Raw genomic sequence first — 26799 nt, forward strand, 5'->3', positions numbered from 1 at the left:
ACCTGCGATTTCCCGTAAATCCCTGACTCGGCCCGTATAGTCGAATGTATACAAAGAAAGTACCCTGTGAGTAAACTCATTTACAGAACGATTTTTTAAATTATTATTTCACCACTAAAGCCCATGAGACTTGTAGTTTTTAAAAATGTTTTCATTTTTGATGAGACGCTAAATAAAAGGTGTTTAATCGCCGGCAAAGGAAAACCCGCCAATTCCCGTAAACCCCGCACTCGGTCCGTATAGTCAAAAGTATACAAAGAAAGTACCCAGGGAGTAAACTCATTTCCCGAACGATTTTTTAAATTATTTTTTCACCACTAAAACGCATGAGACTTGTAGTTTTCAAAAATGTTTTCATTTTTGATGAGACGCTTAATGCAAGAGGTTTAATCGCCGGCAGTTTTTAAAAATGTTTTCATTTTTGATGAGACGCTGAATAAAAGAAGTTTAATCGTCGGCAAACGAAAACCTGTGATTTCCCGTAAATCCCGGACTCGGCCCGTATAGTCAAAAGTATACAAAGAAAGTAACCAGGGACTAAACTCATTTTCCGAACGATTTTTTATATTTTTTTTTCACCACTAAAACGCATGAGACTTGTAGTTTTCAAAAATGTTTTCATTTTTGTTGGGACGCTGAATGAAAGAGGTTTAATCGCCGGCAAACGAAAACCCGCGATTTCCCGTAAATCCCTGGCTTGGCCCGCATAGTCGAATGTATACAAATAAAGTACCCAGGGAGTAAACTAATTTCCCGAACGATTTTTTAAATTTTTTTTTCATCACTAAAACGCATGAGACTTGTAGTTTTTAAAAATGTTTTCATTTTTAATGAGACGCTGAATAAAAGAAGTTTAATCGCCGGCAAACGAAAACCCGCGACTTCCCGTAAATCCCGGACTCGGCCCGTATAGTCAAAAGTATACAAAGAAAGTACCCAGGGAGTAAACTCATTTCCCGAACGATTTTTTAAATTATTTTTTCACCACTAAAACGCATGAGACTTGTAGTTTTCAAAAATGTTTTCATTTTTGTTGGGACGCTGAATGAAAGAGGTTTAATCGCCGGCAAACGAAAACCCGCGATTTCCCGTAAATCTCGGGCTTGGCCCGCATAGTCGAAAGTATGCAAAGAAAATACCCAGGGAGTAAACTAATTTCCTGAACGATTTTTTAAAGTATCTTTTCACCACTAAAACGCATGAGACTTGTAGTTTTCAAATATGTTTTTATTTTTGATGAGACGCAAAATAAAAAAAGTTTAATCGCCGGCAAACGAAAACCCGCGATTTCCCGTAAATCCCGGGCTTGGCCCGTATAGTCAAAAGTATACAAAGAAAGTACCCAGGGAGTAAACTCATTTCCCGAACGATTTTTTAAATTATTTTTTTACCACTAAAACGCATGAGACTTGTAGTTTTCAAAAGTGTTTTCATTTTTGATGAGACGCTGAATAAAAGAAGTTTAATCGCCGGCAAACGAAAACCCGCGATTTCCCGTAAATCCTAGGCTTGGCCCGTATAGTTGAATGTATATAAAGAAAGTACCCAGGGAGTAAACTGATTTTCCGAGCGATTTTTCAAATTATTTCTGCACCACTAGAACGAATGAGACTTGTAGTTTTAAAAAATTTTCCATTTTTAATGAGACGCTTAATGAAAGAGGGTTAATCGCCGGCAAACGAAAACTCGCGATTTTCCGTAAATCCTTGGCTTGTCCCGTATAGTCGAATGTACACAAAGAAAGTACCCTGTGAGTAAACTCATTTCCAGAACGATTTTTTAAATTATTATTTCACCACTAAAGCCCATGAGACTTGTAGTTTTTAAAAATGTTTTCATTTTTGATGAGACCCTGAATAAAAGGAGTTTAATCGCCGGCAAACGAAAACTCGCGATTTCCCGTAAATCCCGGGCTTGTCCCGTATAGTCGAATGTATACAAAGAAAGTACCCTGTGAGTAAACACTTTTCCAGAACGATTTTTTAAATTATCTTTTCACCACTAAAACGCATGAGACTTGTAGTTTTCAAAAATGTTTTCATTTTTGATGAGACGCTGAATAAAAGAAGTTTAATCGCCGGCAAACGAAAACCTGCGATTTCCCGTAAATCCCGGACTCGGCCCGTATAGTCAAAAGTATACAAAGAAAGTACCCAGGGAGTAAACTCATTTCCCGAACGATTTTTTATGTTATTATTTCACCACTAAAGCCCATGAGACTTGTAGTTTTTACAAATGTTTTCTTTTATGATGAGACGCTGAATGAAAGGAGTTTAATCGCCGGCAAACGAAAACCCGTCATTTCCCGTAAACCCCGGACTCGGTCCGTATAGTCAAAAGTATACAAAGAAAGTACCCAGGGAGTAAACTTATTTCCAGAACGATTTTTTAAATTATCTTTTCACCACTAAAACGCATGAGACTTGTAGTTTTCAAAAATGTTTTCATTTTTGATGAGACGCTGAATAAAAGAAGTTTAATCGCCGGCAAAGGAAAACCTGCGATTTCCCGTAAATCCCGGACTCGGCCCGTATAGTCATAAGTACACAAAGAAAGTACCCAGGGAGTAAACTCATTTCCCGAACGATTTTTTATATTATTATTTCACCACTAAAGCCCAAGAGACTTGTAGTTTTTACAAATGTTTTCATTTTTGATGAGACGCTGAATGAAAGGAGTTTAATCGCCGGCAAACGAAAACCCGCCATTTCCCGTACACCCCGGACTCGGTCCGTATAGTCAAAAGTTTACAAAGAAAGTACCCAGGGAGTAAACTCATTTCCAGAACGATTTTTTAAATTATCTATTCACCACTAAAACGCATGAGACTTGTAGTTTTCAAAAATGTTTTAATTTTTGTTGAGACGCTGAATAAAAGAAGTTTAATCGCCGGCAAAGGAAAACCTGCGATTTCCTGTAAATCCCGGACTCGGCCCGTATAGTCATAAGTACACAAAGAAAGTACCCAGGGAGTAAACTCATTTCCCGAACGATTTTTTATATTATTATTTCACCACTAAAACGCATGAGACTTGTAGTTTTCAAAAGTGTTTTCATTTTTAATGAGACGCTTAATGAAAGAGGGTTAATCGCCGGCAAACGAAAACTCGCGATTTCCCGTAAATCCCGGGCTTGTCCCGTATAGTCGAATGTATACAAAGAAAGTACCCTGTGAGTAAACTCATTTCTAGAACGATTTTTTAAATTATTATTTCACCACTAAAGCCCATGAGACTTGTAGTTTTTAAAAATGTTTTCATTTTTGATGAGACGCTGAATAAAAGGAGTTTAATCGCCGGCAAACGAAAACTCGCGATTTCCCGTAAATCTCGGGCTTGTCCCGTATAGTCGAATGTATACAAAGAAAGTACCCTGTGAGTAAACACATTTCCAGAACGAATTTTTAAATTATCTTTTCACCACTAAAACGCATAAGACTTGTAGTTTTCAAAAATGTTTTCATTTTTGATGAGACGCTGAATAAAAGAAGTTTAATCGCCCGCAAACGAAAACCTGCGATTTCCCGTAAATCCCGGACTCGGCCCGTATAGTCAAAAGTATACAAAGAAAGTACCCAGGGAGTAAACTCATTTCCCGAACGATTTTTTATGTTATTATTTCACCACTAAAGCCCATGAGACATGTAGTTTTTACAAATGTTTTCGTTTTTGATGAGACGCTGAATGAAAGGAGTTTAATCGCCGGCAAACGAAAACCCGCCATTTCCCGTAAACCCCGGACTCGGTCCGTATAGTCAAAAGTATACAAAGAAAGTACCCAGGGAGTAAACTCATTTCCAGAACGATTTTTTAAATTATCTTTTCACCACTAAAACGCATGAGACTTGTAGTTTTCAAAAATGTTTTCATTTTTGATGAGACGCTGAATAAAAGAAGTTTAATCGCCGGCAAAGGAAAACCTGCGATTTCCCGTAAATCCCGGACTCGGCCCGTATAGTCATAAGTACACAAAGAAAGTACCCAGGGAGTAAACTCATTTCCCGAACGATTTTTTATATTATTATTTCACCACTAAAGCCCATGAGACTTGTAGTTTTTAAAAATGTTTTCATTTTTGATGAGACGCTAAATAAAAGGAGTTTAATCGCCGGCAAACGAAAACCTGCGATTTCCCGTAAATCCCTGACTCGGCCCGTATAGTCGAATGTATACAAAGAAAGTACCCTGTGAGTAAACTCATTTCCAGAACGATTTTTTAAATTATCTTTTCACCACTAAAACGCATGAGACTTGTAGTTTTCAAAAATGTTTTCATTTTTGATGAGACGCTGAATAAAAGAAGTTTAATCGCCGGCAAAGGAAAGCCTGCGATTTCTCGTAAATCCCGGACTCGGCCCGTATAGTCATAAGTACACAAAGAAAGTACCCAGGGAGTAAACTCATTTCCCGAACGATTTTTTATATTATTATTTCACCACTAAAGCCCATGAGACTTGTAGTTTTTAAAAATGTTTTCATTTTTGATGAGACGCTAAATAAAAGGAGTTTAATCGCCGGCAAACGAAAACCTGCGATTTCCCGTAAATCCCTGACTCGGCCCGTATAGTCGAATGTATACAAAGAAAGTACCCTGTGAGTAAACTCTTTTCCAGAACGATTTTTTAAATTATTATTTCACCACTAAAGCCCATGAGACTTGTAGTTTTTAAAAATGTTTTCATTTTTGATGAGACGCTAAATAAAAGGAGTTTAATCGCCGGCAAAGGAAAACCTGCGATTTCCCGTAAATCCCGGACTCGGCCCGTATAGTCATAAGTACACAAAGAAAGTACCCAGGGAGTAAACTCATTTCCCGAACGATTTTTTATATTATTATTTCACCACTAAAGCCCATGAGACTTGTAGTTTTTAAAATTGTTTTCAATTTTGATGAGACGCTGAATAAAAGGAGTTTAATCGCCGGCAAAGGAAAACATGCGATTTCCCGTAAATCCCGGACTCGGCCCGTATAGTCATAAGTACACAAAGAAAGTACCCAGGGAGTAAACTCATTTCCCGAACGATTTTTTATATTATTATTTCACCACTAAAGCCCATGAGACTTGTAGTTTTTACAAATGTTTTCATTTTTGATGAGACGCTGAATGAAAGGAGTTTAATCGCCGGCAAACGAAAACCCGCCATTTCCCGTAAACCCCGGACTCGGTCCGTATAGTCAAAAGTATACAAAGAAAGTACCCAGGGAGTAAACTCATTTCCAGAACGATTTTTTAAATTATCTTTTCACCACTAAAACGCATGAGATTTGTAGTTTTCAAAAATGTTTTCATTTTTGATGAGTCGCTTAATGAAAGAGGTTTAATCGCCGGCAAACGAAAACCCGCGATTTCCCGTAAATCCCGGGCTTGGCCCGCATAGTCTAATGTATACAAAGAAAGTACCCAGGGAGTAAACTAATTTGTCGAACGATTTTTTAATTTTTTTTTCATCACTAAAACGCATGAGACTTGTAGTTTTCAAAAATGTTTTCATTTTTGATGAGACGCTTAATGAAGGAGGTTTAATCGCCGGCAAACGAAAACCCGCGATTTCCCGTAAATCCCGGGCTTGGCCCGCATAGTCGAATGTATACAAAGAAAGTACCCAGGGAGTAAACTCATTTCCCGAACGATTTTTTAAATTATTTTTTTACCACTAAAACGCATGAGATTTGTAGTTTTCAAAAATGTTTTCATTTTTGATGAGACGCTTAATGAAAGAGGTTTAATCGCCGGCAAACGAAAACCCGCGATTTCCCGTAAATCCCGGGCTTGGCCCGCATAGTCTAATGTATACAAAGAAAGTACCCAGGGAGTAAACTAATTTGTCGAACGATTTTTTAATTTTTTTTTCATCACTAAAACGCATGAGACTTGTAGTTTTTAAAAATGTTTTCATTTTTGATGAGACGCCAAATAAAAGAAGTTTAATCGCCGGCAAAGGAAAACCTGCGATTTCCCGTAAATCCCGGACTCGGCCCGTATAGTCATAAGTACACAAAGAAAGTACCCAGGGAGTAAGCTCATTTCCCGAACGATTTTTTATATTATTATTTCACCACTAAAGCCCATGAGACTTGTAGTTTTTAAAAATGTTTTCATTTTTGATGAAACGCTAAATAAAAGGAGTTTAATCGCCGGCAAACGAAAACCTGCGATTTCCCGTAAATCCCTGACTGGGCCCGTATAGTCGAATGTATACAAAGAAAGTACCCTGTGAGTAATCTCATTTCCAGAACGATTTTTTAAATTATTATTTCACCACTAAAGCCCATGAGCCTTGTAGTTTTTAAAAATGTTTTCATTTTTGATGAGACGCTGAATAAAAGAAGTTTAATCGCCGGCAAACAAAAACCTGCGATTTCCCGTAAATTCCGGACTCGGCCCGTATAGTCAAAAGTATACAAAGAAACTACATAGGGAGTAAACTCATTTCCAGAACGATTTTTTAAATTATCTTTTCACCACTAAAACGCATGAGACTTGTAGTTTTCAAAAATGTTTTCATTTTTGATGAGACGCTGAATAAAAGAAGTGTAATCGCCGGCAAACGAAAACCTGCGATTTCCCGTAAATCCCGGACTCGGCCAGTAAAGTCAAAAGTATACAAAGAAAGTAACCAGGGAGTAAACTCATTTCCCGAACGATTTTTCAAATTATTATTTCACCACTAAAGCCCATGAGACTTGTAGTTTTTAAAAATGTTCTCATTTTTGATGAGACGCTGAATAAAAGGAGTTTAATCGCCGGCAAACGAAAACCCGCCATTTCCCGTAAACCCAGGACTCGGCCCGTATAGTTGAATGTATACAAAGAAAGTACCCAGGGAGTAAACTCATTTCCCGAACGATTTTTTCAATTTTTTTTTCACCACTAAAACGCATGAGACTTGTAGTTTTCAAAAATGTTTTCATTTTTGATGAGACGCTTAATAAAAGAGGTTTAATCGACGGCAAACGAAAACCCGCGATTTCCCGTAAATCCTTGGCTTGGCACGTATAGTCTAATGTATACAAAGAAAGTACCCAGGGAGTAAACTAATTTGTCGAACGATTTTTTAATTTTTTTTTCATCACTAAAACGCATGAGACTTGTAGTTTTTAAAAATGTTTTCATTTTTGATGAGACGCCAAATAAAAGAAGTTTAATCGCCGGCAAAGGAAAACCTGCGATTTCCCGTAAATCCCGGACTCGGCCCGTATAGTCATAAGTACACAAAGAAAGTACCCAGGGAGTAAGCTCATTTCCCGAACGATTTTTTATATTATTATTTCACCACTAAAGCCCATGAGACTTGTAGTTTTTAAAAATGTTTTCATTTTTGATGAAACGCTAAATAAAAGGAGTTTAATCGCCGGCAAACGAAAACCTGCGATTTCCCGTAAATCCCTGACTGGGCCCGTATAGTCGAATGTATACAAAGAAAGTACCCTGTGAGTAATCTCATTTCCAGAACGATTTTTTAAATTATTATTTCACCACTAAAGCCCATGAGCCTTGTAGTTTTTAAAAATGTTTTCATTTTTGATGAGACGCTGAATAAAAGAAGTTTAATCGCCGGCAAACAAAAACCTGCGATTTCCCGTAAATCCCGGACTCGGCCCGTATAGTCAAAAGTATACAAAGAAACTACATAGGGAGTAAACTCATTTCCAGAACGATTTTTTAAATTATCTTTTCACCACTAAAACGCATGAGACTTGTAGTTTTCAAAAATGTTTTCATTTTTGATGAGACGCTGAATAAAAGAAGTGTAATCGCCGGCAAACGAAAACCTGCGATTTCCCGTAAATCCCGGACTCGGCCAGTAAAGTCAAAAGTATACAAAGAAAGTAACCAGGGAGTAAACTCATTTCCCGAACGATTTTTTAAATTATTATTTCACCACTAAAGCCCATAAGACTTGTAGTTTTTAAAAATGTTCTCATTTTTGATGAGACGCTGAATAAAAGGAGTTTAATCGCCGGCAAACGAAAACCCGCCATTTCCCGTAAACCCAGGACTCGGCCCGTATAGTTGAATGTATACAAAGAAAGTACCCAGGAAGTAAACTCATTTCCCGAACGATTTTTTCAATTTTTTTTTCACCACTAAAACGCATGAGACTTGTAGTTTTCAAAAATGTTTTCATTTTTGATGAGACGCAGAATAAAAGAAGTTTAATCGCCGGCAAACGAAAACCCGCGATTTCCCGTAAATCCCGGGCTTGGCCCGTATAGTCAAAAGTATACAAAGAAAGTACCCAGGGAGTAAACTCATTTCCAGAACGATTTTTTAAATTATTTTTTAACCACTAAAACACATAAGACTTGTAGTTTTCAAAAATGTTTTTATTTTTGATGAGACGCAGAATAAAAGAAGTTTAATCGCCGGCAAACGAAAACCCGCGATTTCCCGTAAATCCTGGGCTTGGCCCGTATATTCAAAAGTATACAAAGAAAGTACCCAGGGAGTAAACTCATTTCCCGAACGATTTTTTAAATTATTTTTTCACCACTAAAACGCATGAGACTTGTAGTTTTCAAAAGTGTTTTCATTTTTAATGAGACGCTTAATGAAAGAGGGTTAATCGCCGGCAAACGAAAACTCGCGATTTCCCGTAAATCCCGGGCTTGTCCCGTATAGTCGAATGTATACAAAGAAAGTACCCTGTGAGTAAACTCATTTCTAGAACGATTTTTTAAATTATTATTTCACCACTAAAGCCCATGAGACTTGTAGTTTTTAAAAATGTTTTCATTTTTGATGAGACGCTGAATAAAAGGAGTTTAATCGCCGGCAAACGAAAACTCGCGATTTCCCGTAAATCTCGGGCTTGTCCCGTATAGTCGAATGTATACAAAGAAAGTACCCTGTGAGTAAACACATTTCCAGAACGAATTTTTAAATTATCTTTTCACCACTAAAACGCATAAGACTTGTAGTTTTCAAAAATGTTTTCATTTTTGATGAGACGCTGAATAAAAGAAGTTTAATCGCCCGCAAACGAAAACCTGCGATTTCCCGTAAATCCCGGACTCGGCCCGTATAGTCAAAAGTATACAAAGAAAGTACCCAGGGAGTAAACTCATTTCCCGAACGATTTTTTATGTTATTATTTCACCACTAAAGCCCATGAGACATGTAGTTTTTACAAATGTTTTCATTTTTGATGAGACGCTGAATGAAAGGAGTTTAATCGCCGGCAAACGAAAACCCGCCATTTCCCGTAAACCCCGGACTCGGTCCGTATAGTCAAAAGTATACAAAGAAAGTACCCAGGGAGTAAACTCATTTCCAGAACGATTTTTTAAATTATCTTTTCACCACTAAAACGCATGAGACTTGTAGTTTTCAAAAATGTTTTCATTTTTGATGAGACGCTGAATAAAAGAAGTTTAATCGCCGGCAAAGGAAAACCTGCGATTTCTCGTAAATCCCGGACTCGGCCCGTATAGTCATAAGTACACAAAGAAAGTACCCAGGGAGTAAACTCATTTCCCGAACGATTTTTTATATTATTATTTCACCACTAAAGCCCATGAGACTTGTAGTTTTCAAAAATGTTTTCATTTTTGATGAGACGCTGAATAAAAGAAGTTTAATCGCCGGCAAAGGAAAGCCTGCGATTTCCCGTAAATCCCGGACTCGGCCCGTATAGTCATAAGTACACAAAGAAAGTACCCAGGGAGTAAACTCATTTCCCGAACGATTTTTTATATTATTATTTCACCACTAAAGCCCATGAGACTTGTAGTTTTTAAAAATGTTTTCATTTTTGATGAGACGCTAAATAAAAGGAGTTTAATCGCCGGCAAACGAAAACCTGCGATTTCCCGTAAATCCCTGACTCGGCCCGTATAGTCGAATGTATACAAAGAAAGTACCCTGTGAGTAAACTCATTTCCAGAACGATTTTTTAAATTATTATTTCACCACTAAAGCCCATGAGACTTGTAGTTTTTAAAAATGTTTTCATTTTTGATGAGACGCTAAATAAAAGGAGTTTAATCGCCGGCAAAGGAAAACCTGCGATTTCCCGTAAATCCCGGACTCGGCCCGTATAGTCATAAGTACACAAAGAAAGTACCCAGGGAGTAAACTCATTTCCCGAACGATTTTTTATATTATTATTTCACCACTAAAGCCCATGAGACTTGTAGTTTTTAAAAATGTTTTCAATTTTGATGAGACGCTGAATAAAAGGAGTTTAATCGCCGGCAAACGAAAACCCGCCATTTCCCGTAAATCCCTGACTCGGCCCGTATATTCGAATGTATACAAAGAAAGTACCCTGTGAGTAAACTCATTTCCAGAACGATTTTTTAAATTATTATTTCACCACTAAAGCCCATGAGACTTGTAGTTTTTAAAAATGTTTTCATTTTTGATGAGACCCTAAATAAAAGGAGTTTAATCGCCGGCAAAGGAAAACATGCGATTTCCCGTAAATCCCGGACTCGGCCCGTATAGTCATAAGTACACAAAGAAAGTACCCAGGGAGTAAACTCATTTCCCGAACGATTTTTTATATTATTATTTCACCACTAAAGCCCATGAGACTTGTAGATTTTACAAATGTTTTCATTTTTGATGAGACGCTGAATGAAAGGAGTTTAATCGCCGGCAAACGAAAACCCGCCATTTCCCGTAAACCCCGGACTCGGTCCGTATAGTCAAAAGTATACAAAGAAAGTACCCAGGGAGTAAACTCATTTCCAGAACGATTTTTTAAATTATCTTTTCACCACTAAAACGCATGAGACTTGTAGTTTTCAAAAATGTTTTCATTTTTGATGAGACGCTAAATAAAAGGAGTTTAATCGCCGGCAAACGAAAACCTGCGATTTCCCGTAAATCCCTGACTCGGCCCGTATAGTCGAATGTATACAAAGAAAGTACCCTGTGAGTAAACTCATTTCCAGAACGATTTTTTAAATTAGTATTTCACCACTAAAGCCCATGAGACTTGTAGTTTTTAAAAATGTTTTCATTTTTGATGAGACGCTAAATAAAAGGAGTTTAATCGCCGGCAAAGGAAAACCTGCGATTTCCCGTAAATCCCGGACTCGGCCCGTATAGTCATAAGTACACAAAGAAAGTACCCAGGGAGTAAACTCATTTCCCGAACGATTTTTTATATTATTATTTCACCACTAAAGCCCATGAGACTTGTAGTTTCTAAAAATGTTTTCAATTTTGATGAGACGCTGAACAAAAGGAGTTTAATCGCCGGCAAACGAAAACCCGCCATTTCCCGTAAATCCCTGACTCGGCCCGTATATTCGAATGTATACAAAGAAAGTACCCTGTGAGTAAACTCATTTCCAGAACGATTTTTTAAATTATTATTTCACCACTAAAGCCCATGAGACTTGTAGTTTTTAAAAATGTTTTCATTTTTGATGAGACCCTAAATAAAAGGAGTTTAATCGCCGGCAAAGGAAAACATGCGATTTCCCGTAAATCCCGGACTCGGCCCGTATAGTCATAAGTACACAAAGAAAGTACCCAGGGAGTAAACTCATTTCCCGAACGATTTTTTATATTATTATTTCACCACTAAAGCCCATGAGACTTGTAGTTTTTAAAAATGTTTTCAATTTTGATGAGACGCTGAATAAAAGGAGTTTAATCGCCGGCAAACGAAAACCCGCCATTTCCCGTAAACCCCGCACTCGGTCCGTATAGTCAAAAGTATACAAAGAAAGTACCCAGGGAGTAAACTCATTTCCCGAACGATTTTTTAAATTATTATTTCACCACTAAAGCCCATGAGACTTGTAGTTTTTAAAAATGTTTTCATTTTTGATGAGACGCTGAATAAAAGGAGTTTAATCGACGGCAAACGAAAACTCGCGATTTCCCGTAAATCCCGGGCTTGTCCCGTATAGTCGAATGTATACAAAGAAAGTACCCTGTGAGTAAACACATTTCCAGAACGATTTTTTAAATTATCTTTTCACCACTAAAACGCATGAGACTTGTAGTTTTCAAAAATGTTTTCATTTTTGATGAGACGCTGAATAAAAGAAGTTTAATCGCCCGCAAACGAAAACCTGCGATTTCCCGTAAATCCCGGACTCGGCCCGTATAGTCAAAAGTATACAAAGAAAGTACCCAGGGAGTAAACTCATTTCCCGAACGATTTTTTATGTTATTATTTCACCACTAAAGCCCATGAGACTTGTAGTTTTTACAAATGTTTTCATTTTTGATGAGACGCTGAATGAAAAGAGTTTAATCGCCGGCAAACGAAAACCCGCCATTTCCCGTAAACCCCGGACTCGGTCCGTATAGTCAAAAGTATACAAAGAAAGTACCCTGTGAGTAAACTCATTTCCAAAACGATTTTTTAAATTATTATTTCACCACTAAAGCCCATGAGACTTGTAGTTTTTAAAAATGTTTTCATTTTTGATGAGACGCTGAATAAAAGGAGTTTAATCGCCGGCAAAGGAAAACCCGCCATTTCCCGTAAACCCCGCACTCGGTCCGTATAGTCAAAAGTATACAAAGAAAGTACCCAGGGAGTAAACTCATTTCCCGAACGATTTTTTAAATTATTTTTTCACCACTAAAACGCATGAGACTTGTAGTTTTCAAAAATATTTTCATTTTTGATGAGACGCTTAATGCAAGAGGTTTAATCGCCGGCAGTTTTTAAAAATGTTTTCATTTTTGATGAGACGCTGAATAAAAGAAGTTTAATCGCCGGCAAACGAAAACCTGCGATTTCCCGTAAATCCCGGACTCGGCCCGTATAGTCAAAAGTATACAAAGAAAGTAACCAGGGACTAAACTCATTTTCCGAACGATTTTTTATATTATTTTTTCACCACTAAAACGCATGAGACTTGTATTTTTCAAAAATGTTTTCGTTTTTGTTGGCACGCTGAATAAAAGAAGTTTAATCGCCGGCAAACAAAAACCCGCCATTTCCCGTAAATCCCGGACTCGGCCCGTATAGTCATAAGTACACAAAGAAAGTACCCAGGGAGTAAACTCATTTCCCGAACGATTTTTTATATTATTATTTCACCACTAAAGCCCATGAGACTTGTAGTTTTTAAAAATGTTTTCATTTTTGATGAGACGCTGAATAAAAGGAGTTTAATCGACGGCAATCGAAAACTCGCGATTTCCCGTAAATCCCGGGCTTGTCCCGTATAGTCGAATGTATGCAAAGAGAGTACCCTGTGAGTAAACACATTTCCAGAACGATTTTTTAAATTATCTTTTCACCACTAAAACGCATGAGACTTGTAGTTTTCAAAAATGTTTTCATTTTTGATGAGACGCTGAATAAAAGAAGTTTAATCGCCCGCAAACGAAAACCTGCGATTTCCCGTAAATCCCGGACTCGGCCCGTATAGTCAAAAGTATACAAAGAAAGTACCCAGGGAGTAAACTCATTTCCCGAACGATTTTTTATGTTATTATTTCACCACTAAAGCCCATGAGACTTGTAGTTTTTACAAATGTTTTCATTTTTGATGAGACGCTGAATGAAAAGAGTTTAATCGCCGGCAAACGAAAACCCGCCATTTCCCGTAAACCCCGGACTCGGTCCGTATAGTCAAAAGTATACAAAGAAAGTACCAAGGGAGTAAACTCATTTCCAGAACGATTTTTTAAATTATCTTTTCACCACTAAAACGCATGAGACTTGTAGTTTTCAAAAATGTTTTCATTTTTGATGAGACGCTGAATAAAAGAAGTTTAATCGCCGGCAAAGGAAAACCTGCGATTTCCCGTAAATCCCGGACTCGGCCCGTATAGTCATAAGTACACAAAGAAAGTACCCAGGGAGTAAACTCATTTCCCGAACGATTTTTTATATTATTATTTCACCACTAAAGCCCATGAGACTTGTAGTTTTTAAAAATGTTTTCATTTTTGATGAGACGCTAAATAAAAGGAGTTTAATCGCCGGCAAACGAAAACCTGCGATTTCCCGTAAATCCCTGACTCGGCCCGTATAGTCGAATGTATACAAAGAAAGTACCCTGTGAGTAAACTCATTTCCAGAACGATTTTTTAAATTATTATTTCACCACTAAAGCCCATGAGACTTGTAGTTTTTAAAAATGTTTTCATTTTTGATGAGACGCTGAATAAAAGGAGTTTAATCGCCGGCAAAGGAAAACCCGCCATTTCCCGTAAACCCCGCACTCGGTCCGTATAGTCAAAAGTATACAAAGAAAGTACCCAGGGAGTAAACTCATTTCCAGAACGATTTTTTAAATTATCTTTTCACCACTAAAACGCATGAGACTTGTAGTTTTCAAAAATGTTTTCATTTTTGATGAGACGCTGAATAAAAGAAGTGTAATCGCCGGCAAACGAAAACCCGCCATTTCCCGTAAATCCCGGACTCGGCCAGTAAAGTCAAAAGTATACAAAGAAAGTACCCAGGGAGTAAACTCATTTCCCGAACGATTTTTTCAATTTTTTTTTCACCACTAAAACGCATGAGACTTGTAGTTTTTAAAAATGTTTTCATTTTTGATGAAACGCTAAATAAAAGGAGTTTAATCGCCGGCAAACGAAAACCTGCGATTTCCTGTAAATCCCTGACTGGGCCCGTATAGTCGAATGTATACAAAGAAAGTACCCTGTGAGTAATCTCATTTCCAGAACGATTTTTTAAATTATTATTTCACCACTAAAGCCCATGAGCCTTGTAGTTTTTAAAAATGTTTTCATTTTTGATGAGACGCTGAATAAAAGAAGTTTAATCGCCGGCAAACAAAAACCTGCGATTTCCCGTAAATCCCGGACTCGGCCCGTATAGTCAAAAGTATACAAAGAAACTACATAGGGAGTAAACTCATTTCCAGAACGATTTTTTAAATTATCTTTTCACCACTAAAACGCATGAGACTTGTAGTTTTCAAAAATGTTTTCATTTTTGATGAGACGCTGAATAAAAGAAGTGTAATCGCCGGCAAACGAAAACCTGCGATTTCCCGTAAATCCCGGACTCGGCCAGTAAAGTCAAAAGTATACAAAGAAAGTAACCAGGGAGTAAACTCATTTCCCGAACGATTTTTTAAATTATTATTTCACCACTAAAGCCCATAAGACTTGTAGTTTTTAAAAATGTTCTCATTTTTGATGAGACGCTGAATAAAAGGAGTTTAATCGCCGGCAAACGAAAACCCGCCATTTCCCGTAAACCCAGGACTCGGCCCGTATAGTTGAATGTATACAAAGAAAGTACCCAGGGAGTAAACTCATTTCCCGAACGATTTTTTCATTTTTTTTTCACCACTAAAACGCATGAGACTTGTAGTTTTCAAAAATGTTTTCATTTTTGATGAGACGCTTAATAAAAGAGGTTTAATCGACGGCAAACGAAAACCCGCGATTTCCCGTAAATCCTTGGCTTGGCCCGTATAGTCGAATGTATACAAAGAAAGTACCCTGTGAGTAAAATCATTTCCAGAACGATTTTTTAAATTATTTTTTCACCACTAAAACGCATGAGACTTGTAGTTTTCAAAAATGTTTTCATTTTTGATGAGACGCAGAATAAAAGAAGTTTAATCGCCGGCAAACGAAAACCCGCGATTTCCCGTAAATCCCGGGCTTGGCCCGTATAGTCAAAAGTATACAAAGAAAGTACCCAGGGAGTAAACTCATTTCCAGAACGATTTTTTAAATTATTTTTTAACCACTAAAACACATAAGACTTGTAGTTTTCAAAAATGTTTTTATTTTTGATGAGACGCAGAATAAAAGAAGTTTAATCGCCGGCAAACGAAAACCCGCGATTTCCCGTAAATCCCGGGCTTGGCCCGTATAGTCAAAAGTATACAAAGAAAGTACCCAGGGAGTAAACTCATTTCCCGAACGATTTTTTAAATTATTTTTTCACCACTAAAACGCATGAGACTTGTAGTTTTCAAAAGTGTTTTCATTTTTAATGAGACGCTTAATGAAAGAGGGTTAATCGCCGGCAAACGAAAACTCGCGATTTCCCGTAAATCCCGGGCTTGTCCCGTATAGTCGAATGTATACAAAGAAAGTACCCTGTGAGTAAACTCATTTCTAGAACGATTTTTTAAATTATTATTTCACCACTAAAGCCCATGAGACTTGTAGTTTTTAAAAATGTTTTCATTTTTGATGAGACGCTGAATAAAAGGAGTTTAATCGCCGGCAAACGAAAACTCGCGATTTCCCGTAAATCTCGGGCTTGTCCCGTATAGTCGAATGTATACAAAGAAAGTACCCTGTGAGTAAACACATTTCCAGAACGAATTTTTAAATTATCTTTTCACCACTAAAACGCATAAGACTTGTAGTTTTCAAAAATGTTTTCATTTTTGATGAGACGCTGAATAAAAGAAGTTTAATCGCCCGCAAACGAAAACCTGCGATTTCCCGTAAATCCCGGACTCGGCCCGTATAGTCAAAAGTATACAAAGAAAGTACCCAGGGAGTAAACTCATTTCCCGAACGATTTTTTATGTTATTATTTCACCACTAAAGCCCATGAGACATGTAGTTTTTACAAATGTTTTCGTTTTTGATGAGACGCTGAATGAAAGGAGTTTAATCGCCGGCAAACGAAAACCCGCCATTTCCCGTAAACCCCGGACTCGGTCCGTATAGTCAAAAGTATACAAAGAAAGTACCCAGGGAGTAAACTCATTTCCAGAACGATTTTTTAAATTATCTTTTCACCACTAAAACGCATGAGACTTGTAGTTTTCAAAAATGTTTTCATTTTTGATGAGACGCTGAATAAAAGAAGTTTAATCGCCGGCAAAGGAAAACCTGCGATTTCCCGTAAATCCCGGACTCGGCCCGTATAGTCATAAGTACACAAAGAAAGTACCCAGGGAGTAAACTCATTTCCCGAACGATTTTTTATATTATTATTTCACCACTAAAGCCCATGAGACTTGTAGTTTTTAAAAATGTTTTCATTTTTGATGAGACGCTAAATAAAAGGAGTTTAATCGCCGGCAAACGAAAACCTGCGATTTCCCGTAAATCCCTGACTCGGCCCGTATAGTCGAATGTATACAAAGAAAGTACCCTGTGAGTAAACTCATTTCCAGAACGATTTTTTAAATTATCTTTTCACCACTAAAACGCATGAGACTTGTAGTTTTCAAAAATGTTTTCATTTTTGATGAGACGCTGAATAAAAGAAGTTTAATCGCCGGCAAAGGAAAGCCTGCGATTTCTCGTAAATCCCGGACTCGGCCCGTATAGTCATAAGTACACAAAGAAAGTACCCAGGGAGTAAACTCATTTCCCGAACGATTTTTTATATTATTATTTCACCACTAAAGCCCATGAGACTTGTAGTTTTTAAAAATGTTTTCATTTTTGATGAGACGCTAAATAAAAGGAGTTTAATCGCCGGCAAACGAAAACCTGCGATTTCCCGTAAATCCCTGACTCGGCCCGTATAGTCGAATGTATACAAAGAAAGTACCCTGTGAGTAAACTCTTTTCCAGAACGATTTTTTAAATTATTATTTCACCACTAAAGCCCATGAGACTTGTAGTTTTTAAAAATGTTTTCATTTTTGATGAGACGCTAAATAAAAGGAGTTTAATCGCCGGCAAAGGAAAACCTGCGATTTCCCGTAAATCCCGGACTCGGCCCGTATAGTCATAAGTACACAAAGAAAGTACCCAGGGAGTAAACTCATTTCCCGAACGATTTTTTATATTATTATTTCACCACTAAAGCCCATGAGACTTGTAGTTTTTAAAAATGTTTTCATTTTTGATGAGACGCTAAATAAAAGGAGTTTAATCGCCGGCAAACGAAAACCTGCGATTTCCCGTAAATCCCTGACTCGGCCCGTATAGTCGAATGTATACAAAGAAAGTACCCTGTGAGTAAACTCTTTTCCAGAACGATTTTTTAAATTATTATTTCACCACTAAAGCCCATGAGACTTGTAGTTTTTAAAAATGTTTTCATTTTTGATGAGACGCTAAATAAAAGGAGTTTAATCGCCGGCAAAGGAAAACCTGCGATTTCCCGTAAATCCCGGACTCGGCCCGTATAGTCATAAGTACACAAAGAAAGTACCCAGGGAGTAAACTCATTTCCCGAACGATTTTTTATATTATTATTTCACCACTAAAGCCCATGAGACTTGTAGTTTTTAAAATTGTTTTCAATTTTGATGAGACGCTGAATAAAAGGAGTTTAATCGCCGGCAAAGGAAAACATGCGATTTCCCGTAAATCCCGGACTCGGCCCGTATAGTCATAAGTACACAAAGAAAGTACCCAGGGAGTAAACTCATTTCCCGAACGATTTTTTATATTATTATTTCACCACTAAAGCCCATGAGACTTGTAGTTTTTACAAATGTTTTCATTTTTGATGAGACGCTGAATGAAAGGAGTTTAATCGCCGGCAAACAAAAAACCCGCCATTTCCCGTAAACCCCGGACTCGGTCCGTATAGTCAAAAGTATACAAAGAAAGTACCCAGGGAGTAAACTCATTTCCAGAACGATTTTTTAAATTATCTTTTCACCACTAAAACGCATGAGATTTGTAGTTTTCAAAAATGTTTTCATTTTTGATGAGACGCTTAATGAAAGAGGTTTAATCGCCGGCAAACGAAAACCCGCGATTTCCCGTAAATCCCGGGCTTGGCCCGCATAGTCTAATGTATACAAAGAAAGTACCCAGGGAGTAAACTAATTTGTCGAACGATTTTTTAATTTTTTTTTCATCACTAAAACGCATGAGACTTGTAGTTTTCAAAAATGTTTTCATTTTTGATGAGACGCTTAATGAAGGAGGTTTAATCGCCGGCAAACGAAAACCCGCGATTTCCCGTAAATCCCGGGCTTGGCCCGCATAGTCGAATGTATACAAAGAAAGTACCCAGGGAGTAAACTCATTTCCCGAACGATTTTTTAAATTATTTTTTTACCACTAAAACGCATGAGATTTGTAGTTTTCAAAAATGTTTTCATTTTTGATGAGACGCTTAATGAAAGAGGTTTAATCGCCGGCAAACGAAAACCCGCGATTTCCCGTAAATCCCGGGCTTGGCCCGCATAGTCTAATGTATACAAAGAAAGTACCCAGGGAGTAAACTAATTTGTCGAACGATTTTTTAATTTTTTTTTCATCACTAAAACGCATGAGACTTGTAGTTTTTAAAAATGTTTTCATTTTTGATGAGACGCCAAATAAAAGAAGTTTAATCGCCGGCAAAGGAAAACCTGCGATTTCCCGTAAATCCCGGACTCGGCCCGTATAGTCATAAGTACACAAAGAAAGTACCCAGGGAGTAAGCTCATTTCCCGAACGATTTTTTATATTATTATTTCACCACTAAAGCCCATGAGACTTGTAGTTTTTAAAAATGTTTTCATTTTTGATGAAACGCTAAATAAAAGGAGTTTAATCGCCGGCAAACGAAAACCTGCGATTTCCCGTAAATCCCTGACTGGGCCCGTATAGTCGAATGTATACAAAGAAAGTACCCTGTGAGTAATCTCATTTCCAGAACGATTTTTTAAATTATTATTTCACCACTAAAGCCCATGAGCCTTGTAGTTTTTAAAAATGTTTTCATTTTTGATGAGACGCTGAATAAAAGAAGTTTAATCGCCGGCAAACAAAAACCTGCGATTTCCCGTAAATTCCGGACTCGGCCCGTATAGTCAAAAGTATACAAAGAAACTACATAGGGAGTAAACTCATTTCCAGAACGATTTTTTAAATTATCTTTTCACCACTAAAACGCATGAGACTTGTAGTTTTCAAAAATGTTTTCATTTTTGATGAGACGCTGAATAAAAGAAGTGTAATCGCCGGCAAACGAAAACCTGCGATTTCCCGTAAATCCCGGACTCGGCCAGTAAAGTCAAAAGTATACAAAGAAAGTAACCAGGGAGTAAACTCATTTCCCGAACGATTTTTCAAATTATTATTTCACCACTAAAGCCCATGAGACTTGTAGTTTTTAAAAATGTTCTCATTTTTGATGAGACGCTGAATAAAAGGAGTTTAATCGCCGGCAAACGAAAACCCGCCATTTCCCGTAAACCCAGGACTCGGCCCGTATAGTTGAATGTATACAAAGAAAGTACCCAGGGAGTAAACTCATTTCCCGAACGATTTTTTCAATTTTTTTTTCACCACTAAAACGCATGAGACTTGTAGTTTTCAAAAATGTTTTCATTTTTGATGAGACGCTTAATAAAAGAGGTTTAATCGACGGCAAACGAAAACCCGCGATTTCCCGTAAATCCTTGGCTTGGCACGTATAGTCTAATGTATACAAAGAAAGTACCCAGGGAGTAAACTAATTTGTCGAACGATTTTTTAATTTTTTTTTCATCACTAAAACGCATGAGACTTGTAGTTTTTAAAAATGTTTTCATTTTTGATGAGACGCCAAATAAAAGAAGTTTAATCGCCGGCAAAGGAAAACCTGCGATTTCCCGTAAATCCCGGACTCGGCCCGTATAGTCATAAGTACACAAAGAAAGTACCCAGGGAGTAAGCTCATTTCCCGAACGATTTTTTATATTATTATTTCACCACTAAAGCCCATGAGACTTGTAGTTTTTAAAAATGTTTTCATTTTTGATGAAACGCTAAATAAAAGGAGTTTAATCGCCGGCAAACGAAAACCTGCGATTTCCCGTAAATCCCTGACTGGGCCCGTATAGTCGAATGTATACAAAGAAAGTACCCTGTGAGTAATCTCATTTCCAGAACGATTTTTTAAATTATTATTTCACCACTAAAGCCCATGAGCCTTGTAGTTTTTAAAAATGTTTTCATTTTTGATGAGACGCTGAATAAAAGAAGTTTAATCGCCGGCAAACAAAAACCTGCGATTTCCCGTAAATCCCGGACTCGGCCCGTATAGTCAAAAGTATACAAAGAAACTACATAGGGAGTAAACTCATTTCCAGAACGATTTTTTAAATTATCTTTTCACCACTAAAACGCATGAGACTTGTAGTTTTCAAAAATGTTTTCATTTTTGATGAGACGCTGAATAAAAGAAGTGTAATCGCCGGCAAACGAAAACCTGCGATTTCCCGTAAATCCCGGACTCGGCCAGTAAAGTCAAAAGTATACAAAGAAAGTAACCAGGGAGTAAACTCATTTCCCGAACGATTTTTTAAATTATTATTTCACCACTAAAGCCCATAAGACTTGTAGTTTTTAAAAATGTTCTCATTTTTGATGAGACGCTGAATAAAAGGAGTTTAATCGCCGGCAAACGAAAACCCGCCATTTCCCGTAAACCCAGGACTCGGCCCGTATAGTTGAATGTATACAAAGAAAGTACCCAGGAAGTAAACTCATTTCCCGAACGATTTTTTCAATTTTTTTTTCACCACTAAAACGCATGAGACTTGTAGTTTTCAAAAATGTTTTCATTTTTGATGAGACGCAGAATAAAAGAAGTTTAATCGCCGGCAAACGAAAACCCGCGATTTCCCGTAAATCCCGGGCTTGGCCCGTATAGTCAAAAGTATACAAAGAAAGTACCCAGGGAGTAAACTCATTTCCAGAACGATTTTTTAAATTATTTTTTAACCACTAAAACACATAAGACTTGTAGTTTTCAAAAATGTTTTTATTTTTGATGAGACGCAGAATAAAAGAAGTTTAATCGCCGGCAAACGAAAACCCGCGATTTCCCGTAAATCCCGGGCTTGGCCCGTATATTCAAAAGTATACAAAGAAAGTACCCAGGGAGTAAACTCATTTCCCGAACGATTTTTTAAATTATTTTTTCACCACTAAAACGCATGAGACTTGTAGTTTTCAAAAGTGTTTTCATTTTTAATGAGACGCTTAATGAAAGAGGGTTAATCGCCGGCAAACGAAAACTCGCGATTTCCCGTAAATCCCGGGCTTGTCCCGTATAGTCGAATGTATACAAAGAAAGTACCCTGTGAGTAAACTCATTTCTAGAACGATTTTTTAAATTATTATTTCACCACTAAAGCCCATGAGACTTGTAGTTTTTAAAAATGTTTTCATTTTTGATGAGACGCTGAATAAAAGGAGTTTAATCGCCGGCAAACGAAAACTCGCGATTTCCCGTAAATCTCGGGCTTGTCCCGTATAGTCGAATGTATACAAAGAAAGTACCCTGTGAGTAAACACATTTCCAGAACGAATTTTTAAATTATCTTTTCACCACTAAAACGCATAAGACTTGTAGTTTTCAAAAATGTTTTCATTTTTGATGAGACGCTGAATAAAAGAAGTTTAATCGCCCGCAAACGAAAACCTGCGATTTCCCGTAAATCCCGGACTCGGCCCGTGTAGTCAAAAGTATACAAAGAAAGTACCCAGGGAGTAAACTCATTTCCCGAACGATTTTTTATGTTATTATTTCACCACTAAAGCCCATGAGACATGTAGTTTTTACAAATGTTTTCATTTTTGATGAGACGCTGAATGAAAGGAGTTTAATCGCCGGCAAACGAAAACCCGCCATTTCCCGTAAACCCCGGACTCGGTCCGTATAGTCAAAAGTATACAAAGAAAGTACCCAGGGAGTAAACTCATTTCCAGAACGATTTTTTAAATTATCTTTTCACCACTAAAACGCATGAGACTTGTAGTTTTCAAAAATGTTTTCATTTTTGATGAGACGCTGAATAAAAGAAGTTTAATCGCCGGCAAAGGAAAACCTGCGATTTCTCGTAAATCCCGGACTCGGCCCGTATAGTCATAAGTACACAAAGAAAGTACCCAGGGAGTAAACTCATTTCCCGAACGATTTTTTATATTATTATTTCACCACTAAAGCCCATGAGACTTGTAGTTTTCAAAAATGTTTTCATTTTTGATGAGACGCTGAATAAAAGAAGTTTAATCGCCGGCAAAGGAAAGCCTGCGATTTCCCGTAAATCCCGGACTCGGCCCGTATAGTCATAAGTACACAAAGAAAGTACCCAGGGAGTAAACTCATTTCCCGAACGATTTTTTATATTATTATTTCACCACTAAAGCCCATGAGACTTGTAGTTTTTAAAAATGTTTTCATTTTTGATGAGACGCTAAATAAAAGGAGTTTAATCGCCGGCAAACGAAAACCTGCGATTTCCCGTAAATCCCTGACTCGGCCCGTATAGTCGAATGTATACAAAGAAAGTACCCTGTGAGTAAACTCATTTCCAGAACGATTTTTTAAATTATTATTTCACCACTAAAGCCCATGAGACTTGTAGTTTTTAAAAATGTTTTCATTTTTGATGAGACGCTAAATAAAAGGAGTTTAATCGCCGGCAAAGGAAAACCTGCGATTTCCCGTAAATCCCGGACTCGGCCCGTATAGTCATAAGTACACAAAGAAAGTACCCAGGGAGTAAACTCATTTCCCGAACGATTTTTTATATTATTATTTCACCACTAAAGCCCATGAGACTTGTAGTTTTTAAAAATGTTTTCAATTTTGATGAGACGCTGAATAAAAGGAGTTTAATCGCCGGCAAACGAAAACCCGCCATTTCCCGTAAATCCCTGACTCGGCCCGTATATTCGAATGTATACAAAGAAAGTACCCTGTGAGTAAACTCATTTCCAGAACGATTTTTTAAATTATTATTTCACCACTAAAGCCCATGAGACTTGTAGTTTTTAAAAATGTTTTCATTTTTGATGAGACCCTAAATAAAAGGAGTTTAATCGCCGGCAAAGGAAAACATGCGATTTCCCGTAAATCCCGGACTCGGCCCGTATAGTCATAAGTACACAAAGAAAGTACCCAGGGAGTAAACTCATTTCCCGAACGATTTTTTATATTATTATTTCACCACTAAAGCCCATGAGACTTGTAGTTTTTACAAATGTTTTCATTTTTGATGAGACGCTGAATGAAAGGAGTTTAATCGCCGGCAAACGAAAACCCGCCATTTCCCGTAAACCCCGGACTCGGTCCGTATAGTCAAAAGTATACAAAGAAAGTACCCAGGGAGTAAACTCATTTCCAGAACGATTTTTTAAATTATCTTTTCACCACTAAAACGCATGAGACTTGTAGTTTTCAAAAATGTTTTCATTTTTGATGAGACGCTAAATAAAAGGAGTTTAATCGCCGGCAAACGAAAACCTGCGATTTCCCGTAAATCCCTGACTCGGCCCGTATAGTCGAATGTATACAAAGAAAGTACCCTGTGAGTAAACTCATTTCCAGAACGATTTTTTAAATTAGTATTTCACCACTAAAGCCCATGAGACTTGTAGTTTTTAAAAATGTTTTCATTTTTGATGAGACGCTAAATAAAAGGAGTTTAATCGCCGGCAAAGGAAAACCTGCGATTTCCCGTAAATCCCGGACTCGGCCCGTATAGTCATAAGTACACAAAGAAAGTACCCAGGGAGTAAACTCATTTCCCGAACGATTTTTTATATTATTATTTCACCACTAAAGCCCATGAGACTTGTAGTTTCTAAAAATGTTTTCAATTTTGATGAGACGCTGAACAAAAGGAGTTTAATCGCCGGCAAACGAAAACCCGCCATTTCCCGTAAATCCCTGACTCGGCCCGTATATTCGAATGTATACAAAGAAAGTACCCTGTGAGTAAACTCATTTCCAGAACGATTTTTTAAATTATTATTTCACCACTAAAGCCCATGAGACTTGTAGTTTTTAAAAATGTTTTCATTTTTGATGAGACCCTAAATAAAAGGAGTTTAATCGCCGGCAAAGGAAAACATGCGATTTCCCGTAAATCCCGGACTCGGCCCGTATAGTCATAAGTACACAAAGAAAGTACCCAGGGAGTAAACTCATTTCCCGAACGATTTTTTATATTATTATTTCACCACTAAAGCCCATGAGACTTGTAGTTTTTAAAAATGTTTTCAATTTTGATGAGACGCTGAATAAAAGGAGTTTAATCGCCGGCAAACGAAAACCCGCCATTTCCCGTAAACCCCGCACTCGGTCCGTATAGTCAAAAGTATACAAAGAAAGTACCCAGGGAGTAAACTCATTTCCCGAACGATTTTTTAAATTATTATTTCACCACTAAAGCCCATGAGACTTGTAGTTTTTAAAAATGTTTTCATTTTTGATGAGACGCTGAATAAAAGGAGTTTAATCGACGGCAAACGAAAACTCGCGATTTCCCGTAAATCCCGGGCTTGTCCCGTATAGTCGAATATATACAAAGAAAGTACCCTGTGAGTAAACACATTTCCAGAACGATTTTTTAAATTATCTTTTCACCACTAAAACGCATGAGACTTGTAGTTTTCAAAAATGTTTTCATTTTTGATGAGACGCTGAATAAAAGAAGTTTAATCGCCCGCAAACGAAAACCTGCGATTTCCCGTAAATCCCGGACTCGGCCCGTATAGTCAAAAGTATACAAAGAAAGTACCCAGGGAGTAAACTCATTTCCCGAACGATTTTTTATGTTATTATTTCACCACTAAAGCCCATGAGACTTGTAGTTTTTACAAATGTTTTCATTTTTGATGAGACGCTGAATGAAAAGAGTTTAATCGCCGGCAAACGAAAACCCGCCATTTCCCGTAAACCCCGGACTCGGTCCGTATAGTCAAAAGTATACAAAGAAAGTACCCAGGGAGTAAACTCATTTCCAGAACGATTTTTTAAATTATCTTTTCACCACTAAAACGCATGAGACTTGTAGTTTTCAAAAATGTTTTCATTTTTGATGAGACGCTGAATAAAAGAAGTTTAATCGCCGGCAAAGGAAAACCTGCGATTTCCCGTAAATCCCGGACTCGGCCCGTATAGTCATAAGTACACAAAGAAAGTACCCAGGGAGTAAACTCATTTCCCGAACGATTTTTTATATTATTATTTCACCACTAAAGCCCATGAGACTTGTAGTTTTTAAAAATGTTTTCATTTTTGATGAGACGGTAAATAAAAGGAGTTTAATCGCCGGCAAACAAAAACCTGCGATTTCCCGTAAATCCCTGACTCGGCCCGTATAGTCGAATGTATACAAAGAAAGTACCCTGTGAGTAAACTCATTTCCAAAACGATTTTTTAAATTATTATTTCACCACTAAAGCCCATGAGACTTGTAGTTTTTAAAAATGTTTTCATTTTTGATGAGACGCTGAATAAAAGGAGTTTAATCGCCGGCAAAGGAAAACCCGCCATTTCCCGTAAACCCCGCACTCGGTCCGTATAGTCAAAAGTATACAAAGAAAGTACCCAGGGAGTAAACTCATTTCCCGAACGATTTTTTAAATTATTTTTTCACCACTGAAACGCATGAGACTTGTAGTTTTCAAAAATATTTTCATTTTTGATGAGACGCTTAATGCAAGAGGTTTAATCGCCGGCAGTTTTTAAAAATGTTTTCATTTTTGATGAGACGCTGAATAAAAGAAGTTTAATCGCCGGCAAACGAAAACCTGCGATTTCCCGTAAATCCCGGACTCGGCCCGTATAGTCAAAAGTATACAAAGAAAGTAACCAGGGACTAAACTCATTTTCCGAACGATTTTTTATATTATTTTTTCACCACTAAAACGCATGAGACTTGTATTTTTCAAAAATGTTTTCGTTTTTGTTGGCACGCTGAATAAAAGAAGTTTAATCGCCGGCAAACAAAAACCCGCCATTTCCCGTAAATCCCGGACTCGGCCCGTATAGTCATAAGTACACAAAGAAAGTACCCAGGGAGTAAACTCATTTCCCGAACGATTTTTTATATTATTATTTCACCACTAAAGCCCATGAGACTTGTAGTTTTTAAAAATGTTTTCATTTTTGATGAGACGCTGAATAAAAGGAGTTTAATCGACGGCAATCGAAAACTCGCGATTTCCCGTAAATCCCGGGCTTG

The 26799-nt window shown here is 37.5% G+C and overlaps 1 long non-coding RNA gene across 1 annotated transcript in view; it reads left to right on the plus strand.

Moving 5' to 3' along the window:
- Nucleotides 1-20401, plus strand: part of LOC130623617 (uncharacterized) — a 32178-nt gene extending 11777 nt beyond the window's left edge. The window contains exons 2-3 of the long non-coding RNA XR_008981150.1: nucleotides 5317-7343; nucleotides 18570-20401. This is a non-coding gene — a long non-coding RNA (uncharacterized LOC130623617). The remainder of the gene's footprint in view (nucleotides 1-5316; nucleotides 7344-18569) is intronic.
- Nucleotides 20402-26799: the final 6398 nt, after the last annotated feature.

The sequence above is a fragment of the Hydractinia symbiolongicarpus genome, chromosome 13, assembly GCF_029227915.1.
Source record: "Hydractinia symbiolongicarpus strain clone_291-10 chromosome 13, HSymV2.1, whole genome shotgun sequence".
Lineage (NCBI taxonomy): Eukaryota > Metazoa > Cnidaria > Hydrozoa > Anthoathecata > Hydractiniidae > Hydractinia > Hydractinia symbiolongicarpus.